General features: G+C 35.1%; 2 protein-coding genes and 1 long non-coding RNA gene across 4 annotated transcripts in view; all 3 read left to right on the forward strand.

Moving 5' to 3' along the window:
* Positions 1-15,011, forward strand: part of LOC137175029 (Fc receptor-like protein 5) — a 116,879-nt gene that overhangs the window by 93,537 nt on the left and 8,331 nt on the right. The window lies entirely within an intron of this gene.
* The window catches only part of LOC137175028 (Fc receptor-like protein 5), a 137,296-nt gene that overhangs the window by 5,132 nt on the left and 117,153 nt on the right, over positions 1-15,011 (forward strand). The gene's annotated exons all lie outside the window — the stretch shown is intronic.
* On the forward strand, positions 2,981-6,682 carry LOC137175041 (uncharacterized). Of its 2 annotated transcripts, XR_010925545.1 has the most exons (4): positions 2,981-3,084; positions 3,177-3,274; positions 3,537-3,587; positions 6,322-6,682. It is a non-coding gene; the product is annotated as an uncharacterized lncRNA (long non-coding RNA). The 2 variants fall into 2 exon arrangements; XR_010925544.1 differs by having other exon boundaries at positions 3,177-3,587.

Genomic DNA, 15,011 nt, shown 5'->3' on the forward strand with positions numbered 1-15,011 from the left:
AAATGTTGGATCTTTGTACAGCTACACAGATTCTGTGAGATAAATTAGTTGGAGAAAAATAAAGGCATAAGTGTGATCTATTCTCATGGTTTTATGTCACCTTGTTCTAAAGGTCAGCAGCTGGTCTCTGACTGAAACTTCATATTCTTTGACTGTTTTACAGATGCAGATATTATCCTGGTGAGCCCTGTGCATCCTGTGACTGAGGGAGATTCTGTTACTCTTGGCTGCAAACTGAAGAGAGGAGAATTACTTTCCAACGTGTTTTTCTATCAAAATGACAAACTTATCCAAAATGATACCAGAGGGGAACTGAAAATCTCTGCAGTGTCAAAGTCAGACGAAGGCTTCTACAAGTGTAAATACTCAGGAAAAGAATCAGTACAGAGTTGGATGTCAGTTAAGGGTGAGTAGGATTAAAACAATTCATGCATTTTCTTTTTTGTGAACTGTGTTGCTGTCTTAGAAAGAAATGTGGTCAAATACTTTACAGAATTAGAAATTTACAGGTTTAGTTTCAGCTGATTTCACATATTGGATTGTGTAAGAGATCTTGTTTTATACTTTACATAAGGGCATAAAATTACAAAATTTAGCATATATCAAAATACAAATGTAAATGAATGATCAGTCAAAGGTATTTTTCTTTTCAGCTGAATGAAGTTGCATCAGTGGTCATGACTCATATCACACTGTATAGCAACACATACATGTTTATTGTGTGTTTAGTGTGTGTATATGTGTTTGTGTTTTCATACCTCTAGATTTGTATATTAATGTGTTTGTATTTATGTGTTTGTGCTGCAGAAGTCAACTTTTTTTGTATCCTAGATTTGGTCTTTACTAAGACTTGATGTGACTTCTCTTATTTTATTAAAGCACTTCATTTTAAAGTATTAAAAGCACTTCAGTTTACGAAAAGTGTTATAGAACTTAATTAATTGTATTAATAGTTATTATTTATTATCTATTACAGCAGTGCCCAGGCCTGAAAGCTCTTCATCTCTTATACCATTAATTGTTGGGCTGGTTTGTGGAATTATTCTTATTATTCTCCTGCTCCTGTTGTATCGCTACAGACGATCCAAAGGTGAGACTTTTTCCTTCTGATGTTAAATGTTTTATGTTTTAATTATTCAAATACAAAGATGTATTCTGATGTCATAATGTGGAATAGCAGAAAAATAATCTATAAAATAAAACCACATAACAATAAATATCTTTTTCACAGATTCACACTTTATCAGGTTGGTACAAAACTCTCTTCTCTCATTTTGAACATAACAGCAGTACCTTCAATGTGTCTTATTAAATTCATTGTATTTACTTAATGTTTTAGGTCGACCCAGTCTGACAGCACCAATCAGGACTCTGCTGCAAATCACATGGTCAACCTGAATGAAACTCAACATGACCTATACTCCTCTCTTCTCCATGGTCAGTCTTCAAACTAATCCTGATTAATTTTGTCATTTTTTGTTAACTCTAACAATAACATTTCTATTACTCTTTTTCTAGACTCTAGCCATCTGATTTTTAATGAATATTAACCAAAAACCACAATCCATCAGACAGGAAGTTGTTGTTGATCTCAGTAAATAAAGTAGTGGGTCAGTTTGTAGAACAGTCTCAAAGATTTGTCACATAACCTGTTGTTCTACCACATGCACAAAAGATCAGACTAGAACATGGTTTTATATTGTTGTAATTTAACCAAAACTACAAGACTTATGTCCAGAGTCCAGAAATATTATTGCCATTATGGCTTTAAGGCTTTATAATCTTGGTTGTAATGTATTAAATATTACAGTCTACAAAGAAATGAAAGCTTCTAAAACCTTTACAGTTTCCTGTTGTTGCATTTATCCACACTGTTAAAATCATTTTTTTTTTTTTAAAAACTGAGGATTTTTGTTAAAAAGGTGATATTTAATTAGTATCATGCAATTGAAATGATTAATTTGACCTCGGCTTGATTTTCATTTTCTGCTCACAGGTGATGCTTCTGTCTATGAATCAATCAGAGGTTCTGAAGACACTGAAAATGGTACAGTATACACCTTAACATGGAGCAGTCTGAAATGCAATATTATATAATTTAAGGGAAAACAATTTACAAAACAATGTAACAACAAATATCCTTTTCACAGATTCACGCTTTATCAGGTTGGTACAAAACTCTCTTCTCTCATTTTGAACATAACAGCAGTACCTTCAATGTGTCTTATTAAATTCATTGTATTTGCTTAATGTTTTAGGCCGATCCAGTCTGACAGCACCAATCAGGACCCCGCCGTGAATCACATGGTCAACCTGAATGAAACTCAACATAACGTATACTCCTCTCTTCTCCATGGTCAGTCTTCAAACTAATCCTGATTAATTTTGTCATTTTTTTGTTAACTCTAACAATAACATTTCTATTACTCTTTTTCTAGACTCTGGCCATCTGATTTTTAATGAATATTAACCAAAAGCCACAATCCATTAGACAGGAAGTTGTTGTTGATCTCAGTAAATAAAGCAGTGGGTCAGTTTGTAGAACAGTCTCAAAGATTTGTCACAGAACCTGTTGTTCTACCACATGCACAAAAGATCAGACTAGAACATTGTTTTATATTGTTGTGATTGAACCAAAACTACAAGACTTATGTCCAGAGTCCAGAAACATTATTGCCATTATGGCTTTAAGGCTTTATAGTCTTGGTCATGACTTATTAAATATTACAGTCTACAAAGAAATGAAAGCTTCTAAAACCTTTACAGTTTCCTGTTGTTGCATTTATCCACACTTTTAAAATCATATTTTTCTTAAAAACCTGAAGACTTTCGTTAAAAAGGTGATATTTTATTAGTATCATGCAAATGAAATGATTCATTTGATCTCGGCTTGATTTTCATTTTCTGCTCACAGGTGATGCTTCTGTCTATGAATCAATCAGAGGTTCTGAAGACACTGAAAATGGTACAGTATACACCTTAACATGGAGCAGTCTGAAATGCAATATTACATAATTTAAGGGAAAACAATTTACAAAACAATGTAACATCAAATATCCATTTCACAGATTCACGCTTTATCAGGTTGGTACAAAACTCTCTTCTCTCATTTTGAACATAACAGCAGTACCTTCAATGTGTCTTATTAAATTCATTGTATTTACATAATGTCTTAGGCCGATCCAGTCTGACAGCACCAATCAGGACTCTGCTGCAAATCACATGGTCAACCTGAATGAAACTCAACATAACGTATACTCCTCTCTTCTCCATGGTCAGTCTTCAAACTAATCCTGATTCATTTTGTCATTTTTTCTTAACTGTAACCTCAACATTTCTATTACAGTCTACAAAGACAGTAAAGGCTCTAAAACATTTAAGATTCCCTGTACTTGCATTTATCCACAATATTTTAAAATCGAATAAATAAATAAAAAAAACCTGAGGATTTTTGTTAAAAAGGTGATATTTGATTGGTATCATGCAATTTAAATGGTTCATTTGATCTCAGCTTGATTTTCACTTTTTGCTCACAGGTGATGCTTCTGTCTATGAATCAATCAAAGGCTCTAAAGACACTGAAAATGGTACAGTATACACCTTAACATGGAGCAGTCTGAAATGCAATATTACATAATTTAAGAGAAAACAATTTACAAAACAAAACCATGTAACAACAAACATCATTTTCACAGATTCAGGCTTTATCAGGTTGGAAACTCTCTTCTCTCAGAATGTGTAAAAGAATTTCTAAATGCTGATATTTGTGAATGTGTACAGGAAACTGAAAATGTGTATTCAGATTTGCAAGAGTATCAAGATTTGTGAATGTATACACTAGGGCTGGACGATATCTCAAATTGATTTTATTCATTTAAATTCTTGTTTTTGGTCAATGTGTAAAATGTCTAAATCGTAAAATTGAGTCATTACAAAATGCATGAAAAGGTTATTTTTAGTCAAAAAGTAGATGGCAGCTACATTAGCTGTTTTGAGTCACAACAGTCTCGTAAACTGTGACATTATTAATTAGATTACATGCACACCTGCCACAGCTGTCTCTGGCTATCTCGTAGTGAATTTAACAGTCACATCTACGAGAAGAACAGACTGAAAATGACTCTGCACACTGATCTGTGCTCTTGGTTTGTGTTAGTTGATGAAGTCTCAACTCTGGTTATGAGAGTTGAAACACCTGAAGTTAAGGGAACAGTATCCAGATTCTACACTGTACAGTTTACTCTCCAGGTAGCTAACGCTAGCTAGCAGCAGTCTGCAGATATCAGGCTGATGTCTTGTAAAGAAACACAAACAGCAGCAACTAGTGGTCTGATTTTTCTGCTCTATCTGTGCTGAAACTGATTATTAAACTACATGCCTATGATCTACTCAGTTGAAACATCTGGTGCTCACAGTCAATAGCTGTGTGGGATCACATGTATTTTATGCGTAATGATTATAACACCCTTGCAGGTGTTGCAGGTTTCTTATTGTTCTTGCTCAACTGTCTTAAATAAATACATGTTTTAAGTTTGCATTATGAAGGCAAACAAAAATCAAGTAAAATAATGACACGACCCAGAGATTGAAAAAAATAACGATTTTTTTGTCCATATCGCCCAGCCCTAGCATAAACAGAGTTGTGAATGTGTAAAATCTGTGAGAAAAATGTATTTTAAGTATTTTGCTCCAAGAGTTGGGAAGTTACAACTCAGGTACACCTCTCCATTGGTTTTCTTTATACATGTGACTTTTGCTAGACTCCTGTCATGCCTGAGATCTGCAAATGTGTCACAATTTTTGTCTGTAACACAGTGTGCCAACCAATATTGAATTATTTGCAATATTAACTTGCAGACAAACATTCTGCAGGTTTCTTGTCAACAGATTGATGGTCATCACTGCTGCAAAACCTCTAACTAGCATTAACATTTTTCCTAATATCAATCACCACATGTGTTCGCTGACTGTGACTGTCACAGCATGCAGTCAGTGAGGATTAGTCTGGTGCAGGTTACTCACTGAAAATATAGTTAAACATTAAAGGCTGCTGTCACTAACAAGACAAGTATAGTTTGTTGAAAATAACATGTTTGTTTCCTGCAGACTCTAATGTTACATCATATGAACTACATTTGTTTACAGCAGCAGGGTAGATTCTAGCAAAGCCCCAGCAGTGTAATACAGAATAAAATGCATTGCAATGATGTTACCAACAACCAGAATATTTTATACATAACATTGCAGTTTATTTACCGTTGAAGTTGTCTCAGGGGAAACACTGCAACAATATTGTGCTAGCAGTTTCTAGCGAGGCTAAAACATTACAGGTTGTCAGTTTGCACCATTAACGATGCTAAAGAGCTACTGATCACTCACTAGATGGAAATTTGTGGAAAGTTGCTTGTTGTTATGGTAGTTGGGAACAGTACAGTGACTTTTACGGCTCCATTGCATCCTGCCTTGTTTTTTCAGTTCCTCCCAGTGTGAGCCTGCGAGCCTCGGCCAAGTATGAAGAAAACCCTCACATTTGCAAATTTTAGTCAGGAATGTATTAAAAGTTACATGTAAAGAGACAACTAATTACAGATGTACCTGAGTTGTATCTGATGACTTTCTGTTTCCAGGTCTTGGAGCAAAACTTTCAGTCATTAATAAAAGGCCATTTACTCTGAGTTTTTTTGAATACATTTTTACAGATTCACATATACAGATTTGTCTGCATATTCACAAGTGTCGATACACTTACAAATCTGAATACATAGTTGCAGATTGCTGTACATATTCACACATTTCAGTATGAATTTAGAGATTCTTTTACAGGTTTACAAATCTGATTATGCACACACTCTCCACACACATTTGCAAACACTATTGCTACAATAATACAGAAGAAAGACAAATTAATTAAGGTCTACACTCACCTGCAACTGTTACTGTCCAACATGTTGGTCTTGGACACAGTGTAATGTATGTCATGTGTTCTGTATTTGCAAAATTGTAGGTGTTTATAATTATTAATTTTTTGAATATCTTTTGTTGGAATGTATGTTTATTTTACATTATGTGTGTTTGCAGTGCTGAAGAACAGTATTTATACATCAGTATGTATAATCAGTATCAGTATGTTTACTAAATTCTGTAAAAGCCATAATACTCTGCTGTGTGACTGCTTTGAGCACTGTGGGCATTACAATACTGTTATTCTTTTATTATCAGTGGAGACATTAACCCTGACAACCCTTCAGTACATTATCATTGTAAATTATGACATTACTGGAAAATGTTTCAGACTAATCTTCTCTTTTGGTTTTCTTCCAGGTCTGTAGAGAGATCTGTATCAACAAAACCAAAGGAATGGATGACAACATGAAGAACTACATCATTGTGTAGTTTATTTGCAGTTTTGTGTGCAATTGTGTACATCTGCTATCTAAATATCAAATGTGCTCAGTATTTTGTACAGTTAGTACAGTAGTGCAGCTTTAGTCAGTCAGCCTCTTCTTCAGTTTTTGATGAAACAGCTTTAATGACTATATGTGATGATCTGCTATCAGACAACATCCTGTTAAACATGTTGAAGAAAACATCTCAAAATGTGAACAACTGTAAACAAAGCTGATCAAAGATCTCTGTTTTACATTATGGGGTGAACATCAGACAGCAGAGAGAGGGAGTAGGACACTGTAGGAAAATTAGTAAAATGGTCCTTTAAAATACTACAATAAGTGACTGAAAGCTGAATTCTGTAACCTCACATGTTGTCTCCCTCAATCTATAGCTAAGTAATATCTACTGTATTGTATTGTTATATCTAACCTCATCATATTAAACTATATTCAGAACAGTAAAGTCTGATTGACTAGTAACAGGTCACAGAAATGCAAATATAATATCTCTTAGTTGGAATTTTTTAAAGGATAAATGTGAACTGATGACAGCCAACATTTTGTAATAAGAGCTTCTCCAACTATACGTGCTAATTTTAATTTGTAGTGAACAACTGTGTGTATTCATTAAAAACATTACAGGTTTTAGCTTTGAAGCACATTTCCAGGTCTGTATTTTTAATCTGGGGCTTTACAGGAATATGTAACTTCTGCTATTATTATACATGAAGGTTTTCCTGTCTATTTACAAATGAATTTACCTGTGGTGTATGTGCTTATTTTTTTTAGTCATCAATAAACATTGTTTCAGCAGTAAACAGTCAGTGATGTTTTTAAATGCTTTTTATATTTATATAATATATACCTTATATATTTATATAATTGAGTGAACTAGAGGTTACTATTTTGAAGCTATAGGAACATACAGGGGGGAAAAAGTAAAAAAACTTTGGAAAAACATTTAGCTTTTGACTGGGGCCTCCTGATTTTAAGAAGTGTTGCCATATAATTGCACACTACCAAAGGTGTGAGTCCACATGTGTTTCCTAATATGAGCTGATCAGAGAGCAGACGCCAGAGAGAGTTGAGGAAGTAGAGAGGAGAGTGGTGCACTACTGATCCATATCTAATAATGAAAAGCTAAACATCAAACAAGAAATGCAAGTTGAAATTAATGTCAATTGTTATGAATAGAAAGGTCAAACAATGAAGAGTCTCCCATTAAATAATGAATACAGAGGGAGAATAGTCATTAAATATGAAAAAATGAACCTCCACACAAATTTACTACAACTCCATTTTTTTGAAGGTCTATTTCTAGTTTTCACCACTAGATGTCACTATTTCATTATTTGATGTGTGCCTTCATTATTTATTGCTGCCACATTCATTGTTCGATGTGATGATTTGTTATTTGATGTGTGCTGTGTGCTCGACCTGTCATCAAACCTGCCATCAAAGGCTCCACTCAATGCCTACAGAGCAGGAGTCCTGCAGGAGACTCTTGACCGACCGATGAAAATGAGGAAATAAAGTCTTTAGTTAAAGCCAAATGAAGCTTAGTGAAAGTTCAGTCAGGAAGACTATCTTTTGCATGCTCAGGTCATTAGTATTATTTCCCAAATCATCTGTCATTCCTATCCCTAAGGCATAGCTGTCAATTAAGACATCAGCTGTTCACATCACCTGATCACATCTGACCAATAGCACGGTGACACACCTTTATTTGTCAGCCTATCATGATGCGGCTGTCTTTTAAAATATGTTTTCTCCTTCTCTACCTTAATGCTTTTATGCTGTTGTTTTGTGCGCCCCACCACCTCCCCATCACCGCCCAGTCTTCGCAGATTCATCAGTGCATCTCCTCATCAACCTCATCAGCCTTATCAGCCTCAGCAGAAGTCATCGGCCACCATCACCAGTGTCTGGACTCCATGGAGGGATTTATCTTGCTGCTGCTCCCTGTAGAGTCTAAGCACCAAAAACTCTGGTCAACACTTAATCTTCAATATCATCTGTATAAGAAACAATTATTTTTGCTGCATTCACTTGTCTCTCCTGATTGAAATTTACGCTGTCAGCCAGATGACATGTTTTACACTTGGTTGACAGCAGATGGCAGACTGAGGTGATAGGGAGAGTTCAAGATGTAAAACACAGTGAGAACTTTAATGTCAGATTTTCACAAGCTCACACCTCTGACTTTCTGTTATATGATGTTTCAGATTGAGAAATAAATATTGACTGTCCACTTCCTCATATCATCACCAGTCTTAGTTGTATTCAAAGACAGTCAGTTAAAAAAACATTTTGTAATTGCTATATTATATTCATATGCATCGCACTTGACTCAATTTCTACTACCTCCCAAAATATTTTCACTTGTTTTAGTTTCTACTGTCTAAAAAACATGATTGCACATCCTGCACAGTGTATTAACACATCAGCTCTGGTGTGAATGTGACAACCACACCTCAAGTATGTGTTGCTATCAATGCAACACATATTTATGTGAAGAGAGAAACTGTTGGTTTGTTTTCGTCATGCTGATAAGCAGTGGCTTGTTTTTTCTACTCAAGCTCTAGTTGTCAAGTAAACTGTGTAACACAATGGTGCAAAACGTGCAACGATTTATTTTTAATATATTTCATTTTTGATTTGTGTAGCCCGTCTACCCTCTATATTATGTAGATGGAGCCCTGAGTTCTTTATCCTAATTTCCTTTGTTATATTATCTCTGATTAATTTAATGTTTTTAGCTTGGGTCACTTTGAAAATCCTATAGCCTACCTCTTGAATATAACTTATTTTGAGACCATAGTGTAACAAACAATTGAGTATGCTAGCCCTTTAACACAATAAAATACCACAATCTAATATAAGTTGGTATAGAGTATAAAGGCTATATAGCTTTTAACCTCTGAAATAATAAACACACTCAGAAACCATTTAAAATTAAAAGTAATTTAATTCTAAGGCAAAATTAAATGAAAATAATTTTAAATTAAATACCAGGAGTCTTCACTGCTTTTGTTTCACAAGTCACACAGTAAATTTTCCCTTTTTACCTTTTCACCTTAAAAGTATTTGCTTTTACTTTTCCACTGAATTATTTTAGTGATCACACACACCAATTATTACCTATGCTAAGCCGGCAAAAGGATATAACAAAATAAAATAAAAGCGTTGCAGGCCTGATGTGGTGCTTGTGATCGTAGGGACCAAAAACTTAGTGGTCGCTTCACTCAATTTTTAGAGCATGAAACAAATAAAGCAGATCGGTACCTTTTTCAGAGTTATGGGATCCTCCAGAGAAAGCTTACAGTCCACAGGTCTCTGTCCATGAGCAGGATGGCAGCACTCGGGCATATTCACGGAGTTTGGTGGTTATCCAGCGTTGCCAGAGGAACTCTGAGCATCCCCGGGTGGCTCAGAGCGCTATCTGGTTGTTGTCTCTCGTTTCCAGATTGGAATAAATCCAGACGAAGCTACTTTGTCGAGCTGGGTTAGCTAGCAGCAGCCTACAGTCCGTTCACAGTGCTATCTCACCGCTCACTTCATTAACGAGCAGCCTCTTTCAAGTTGGCTACAGCGCAGCAGACTTCGGGTAGAAGTTATCTGTTACTCCCAAAACATGTCCTCTTACAGATTATCGAGCTGACAATCTAAGACTCAGGTACATCTTTACTTTTTCCGGCACAACTTCGGATATCCATCAGAAAAACTGCTTTCTTCTCCGCTCCTCCAGTCTCTCTCCTCCTTCTCTCTCACTCCCCGTGTCTGCGTACACACACACGTCAGCCAAGTAACACACACAAACCTATTTGACCATATTCACCTCTCTAGAAAGATACCACTCTATTAAATAAGCAGCTTTTTATCAAAAGAAATAAAATAAAAAACATAGATGTATTTTTAACATCCTTAACATGTTTAGTCATGAACTTGACCTTTTTCAACACAATGAGAAATATGAATTTTAACCATACTCTTTTAACAAATTCTATTGATCTATTTCTCTATCACAAACAACTATTTATACATGCATATTTTTAACTGGGCTACATTTGTTCTCCCTTTATGCATTTAATTTCTGAAAAACACAGGAAACTAAATGCATAAACACAGGAATGAGAACAGATAAATGACAGTAAACAGAAAAGCAGCCTTTATAACCTAATACCAGAGGTTTGTAACATGGCTGTTCAGAAACGAGTTCTGACATTTGGCTTCTGTTTGAATGTGTGATGTAGATTCAGATTAACCACCATAATAACGGTCAAGCCAACCACGACAAAGGTAAGTAGTGCAGGCAGCAACAGTGGCCAGGAAGTGTAAACGTGTCAAAGTTTTCTGCGGTCAAACTAACTGACGTTGTCTGAGCTTTGTGTAAAAGGGAAGGAAACACAGGCAGGCTAAACTCATATCTCATATTTATATGAAATGCAACTTCACTCTTTCTCTTTCTGCTGCATTATTATTACAGCAAAGTAGAAACATTTATCAGCAATCGGCCACAATGAGTTGGAAATATTGGCATATCGGATATCGGCAAAAATCCAATATTGTGCATTCCTTTTACAGATAAATGACGGAAAACTTAAGCAACCATTACAACTTAATGCCAGAGGTTTGTAACATGGCTGTTTTACAAAATTAAAGTTTTGACCACAGTTTATATCAAATTCAATATGCAGACTATTAAACACACACACATATACGGGATGTACTGTTTACGCCTACACAGTAGAGTTACACATGTGTATTTATATATATACAAACAACACCTACATCATTACAATGCAGGCACTGTTGATGCAAGAGCAGTGGGCATATACTGCATAACATGCACAAATAAACACAATAAAATGTTAAGCATGTTCATGACGTGATATGACTAAAGTCAATGACGTTATGGTCCATCGATGTGCAATAATTACTTATCGTTAATGCCTTTTTTAAATTACATATTCCAGACACAAACATTTTGCACAAGAGACAAGCTAATTTATTTCTGCAGTGGCCAGGAAGTGTGCATGTGTCAACGTTTGCTGCGGTCAACTGAAGTGTCAACGTTTATCAAACTAATTAAAGTTTTCTGTGGTTTGCATACAAGGGAAGGAAACACAGGCAGGCTAAATTCTAAAGACGTTGGAGAAAGTCTGATCTCATCTTTCATTTACCTGAAATGTAACTTCTCTCTTTGTCTTTCTGCTGCATTATTATTAAAGTAAAGTAGAAACATTTGTCAGACTCAGAGCAGCTGAGTGACAGAGTGTCAGTGCTGGATGTGAGGATGAGGTACACTTTGATCTGTGTGCTGGGATTATTCTGTAAGTACATTACTGACTTTCTCTATTTGCATGTCACAGATTAAAGAACATCTTCCTGAATAGTCAGAATTACAGAGTATCACTGGTTGAACCAGTTTCTCTGAGAGCTTGAACAGAGCACGCTTATGGTTTTTAACTACAGATTTGTTTTATAGGCCAGATGTTGGTTGGTGACTTGGCTCAGTTTAGATTGAAGGACTGTGTTAAATTTACTGCCGGATGATTGTTTTTGCATGATGTAAACGTAAATTGTTTAAGGTATTGTTATGTATGTGGGTTTTGAATTTCATGACTTTCCTATTTCATTTTATATATTTCATTTTAAATAGTTGTTTCCCTCCTGCTTGTATATAGACTATATATAGTTTTAAATATCTTTATTATGCTTTGACCTTTTTTCAGTTTGAATATGTCTGATGAAGTTTCAATCTTTATTTTAGTGATGAATACACTCTTCTACGGACACTCTGAAGGTGACCAATTATTTTTTATTTATATATTTTATATAAATATTTATCTCTTATTTATCACCTTCTGTATTAATCTTAATCATCCTTTTTGTGTTTATATTTTATCATGTATGCATCATTTTACTCCATGTATCAATACAAATTCAGAAATGACTTGATTAGTGCAGAATTGCTTATTCATCAAAACTATATATATTTTGGTCTTTATCATTTCTGGGCAGATTTGTATGTTTATATAATGAGACCAGATGTTGTTCTGACCCTTGAGACAAATTGTATATTTACTAAAGACTTTGTTAACTTCATACAGATGAGTTTTCTCTTCATGCGTTCATCTGATAATCTTAACGTTCATCGTTAACAGGGCAGGGTGATGACCCAGCAGAGGACACTGGTGAGTCTAATGAGGAGAAAGGATCATCTGCAGGTGCAGTCAATTACAACAGTCATTACAACTTCATTCATTATTACACTGGAGGTGATTACAGGTCGACATGCAGTTCAAATGATCTCACTTACTTTGGGTAGTGACATGTGTGCTGGCTGCCACAGTGTCTTTTTACATCATCTTATAATTGTGATAATTGATTGTGAAAACCAAGTGCAGGACCAGCCTGTATGAGCAATATTCCTCTTATAATTATAATATCTTATAATTGTGAAACTAATGTAGCAAACAGGTGAGTGTGGAGCTGCTTTTAAGAAATTGGGACATAAAATCATTTAGTGGGCATTTCATTAATTATTACAGTAAGTGTGACTACAACTTCCTCTTAATCCAATTTAATGCTGAATTCTCACAACACACTTTAAAACCATTATATTTAATAGTGATATCATATTGCTGCTAAATAACTAATTTTGTCACAGCTTTGTTTATATGAAATATATAATAATTTACAGTAACTGAGATGATTAATGAAACAAGACTACACCTCTGTTGCACAGATGATGATGTGATCCTGGAAAGTCCTGCATTCACATTGTTTGAAGGAGACTTAGTGACTCTACGCTGTAGACATCGTACTCCTGGATATGAGAAGAAAGCCACCTTCTACAGAAATGGATCACCTCTTGAAACATACACAAACTATCAACCACATAGAATATCACACGCCGCTGTAAAAATGACCATTTATTCAGTATCAGTGTCAGACAGCGGTTCTTATAAGTGTAAGTTTGATGAGGGGACAGAATCCAAAGAGAAAGAACTACAAGTTAAAGGTAAGTAGCTTTCATACTGTGATGAAAAAGATCTTCACAAAATAATCTTATCTCAGAAGGTCCACTTAGCTTTTCTCAGCCTTTAACTGCATTACACTTTATTCATTCAGCAAAGATTTTTTTTTTTTTGTCTTAAATGTTTTCATACTTCTTCTTCTGGAGTGCTGAACAACAAGTGAATCTTTTTTCTGCCTTCACCTAACCAGTCACCAAACAAAAGAGAGAAACTGACGTCATATTGTTTGACTTCTGTGAACTAAAGTCTTCAATTTCATGCAGATTTTGTCACAAGGGTACGGGAGGCTGAGAGAGCTTAATGCACTGCAACTTAAGATTCACATGTAAATGTAGCAGAAAACACACAAGCATGTGAAGAAAACACATATGCAGCATTTAGAAAGACAAGTTGGAGTTTGATTATGAACATAAACATTTTCAAACAGAGAGTCTAAATTCATTTGAACATTGAGTTATACATAATTTGAGACAGATGTTTCCTTTGTGTTCTGTAAAAATGTAAATACATTCTTGATGACATGTTCATTACAGTAATTTCTTTGTTTTATTGTTTTTCTAAACTTAACAGCACGTAGACGCAAGATTACACTGAGAGCAGACAGGAACAACATACCAGTACAGGGAAGTGTGACTCTGACCTGCAATGTGGAGGACTCTACTGGCTGGAAATATGACTGGTTCAGACGTACCTCAGCAGATTCTGAAAAAACTCCTCATCAGATAGCAGAAGCTGATGAATCAGACAGTATCAGTATCTCACATGGAGGCATTTACACCTGCAGAGGATGGAAAAGGGAACCAGATGTCTTCACAGCTACAAGTGATGAAGTCACCATTGAGGAAACAGGTGAGTTAAGTCATTTGTTCTGAAATAAAACAATATTCTTTAAATTAAATTCTTAAACAATGACTGAAGTGTGGAAGAGAAGCATATGTGGTAACAAGAACCATAATGAATGGATGATTTAGTCCAGTACCTCTTAGCTCTCTGAAGGAAGTTTGAAAATGTCTGAAATCCTTTATCATGGTAATAATACAACATTTGTTTGACACTTCAGTTTGTATACAGACACAATAAAGGAGTTGAGGGTTCTTCACTAATGCTGCTCAGTTTTACTTAAAATGTTTTGAAAACACATGACTGCTTAATGCAGTATTATTTATGGACTTTTCCTTGACATTGAATATCATTTAACACAATGTTTCAGCTGAAATGGTTTTAGCTTGTTTCAATCTAGATTTTAAATTGGTGAAGTGGCTTTTAGATTATTTTATTGATTATATTTTAAAATGATCAGAGTCAGTGATGGCAGGTAAGATTCTTTACTCCAGTGGCTCCCCCGAGTGGTGAGTCCTTTCTCAGCATGAGAACAGACACATCATTAAATTAGCTGACAGTACTGTGATCCTCAGTTTATTACTTGACCAACTTTTTCCCCCTGATACAAATCTTCTCTTCAGGTGAATGTTTATAAGAAATATGGCTGTGAACAAACTGTCCTGGAATGCAAATAAAATCTATTCACACCAAATCTCAACAACATTTGTTTTTATTGTATTAACTTGAATTCTTAATG

The sequence above is a fragment of the Thunnus thynnus genome, chromosome 22, assembly GCF_963924715.1.
Source record: "Thunnus thynnus chromosome 22, fThuThy2.1, whole genome shotgun sequence".
Classification (NCBI taxonomy): Eukaryota; Metazoa; Chordata; class Actinopteri; order Scombriformes; family Scombridae; genus Thunnus; species Thunnus thynnus.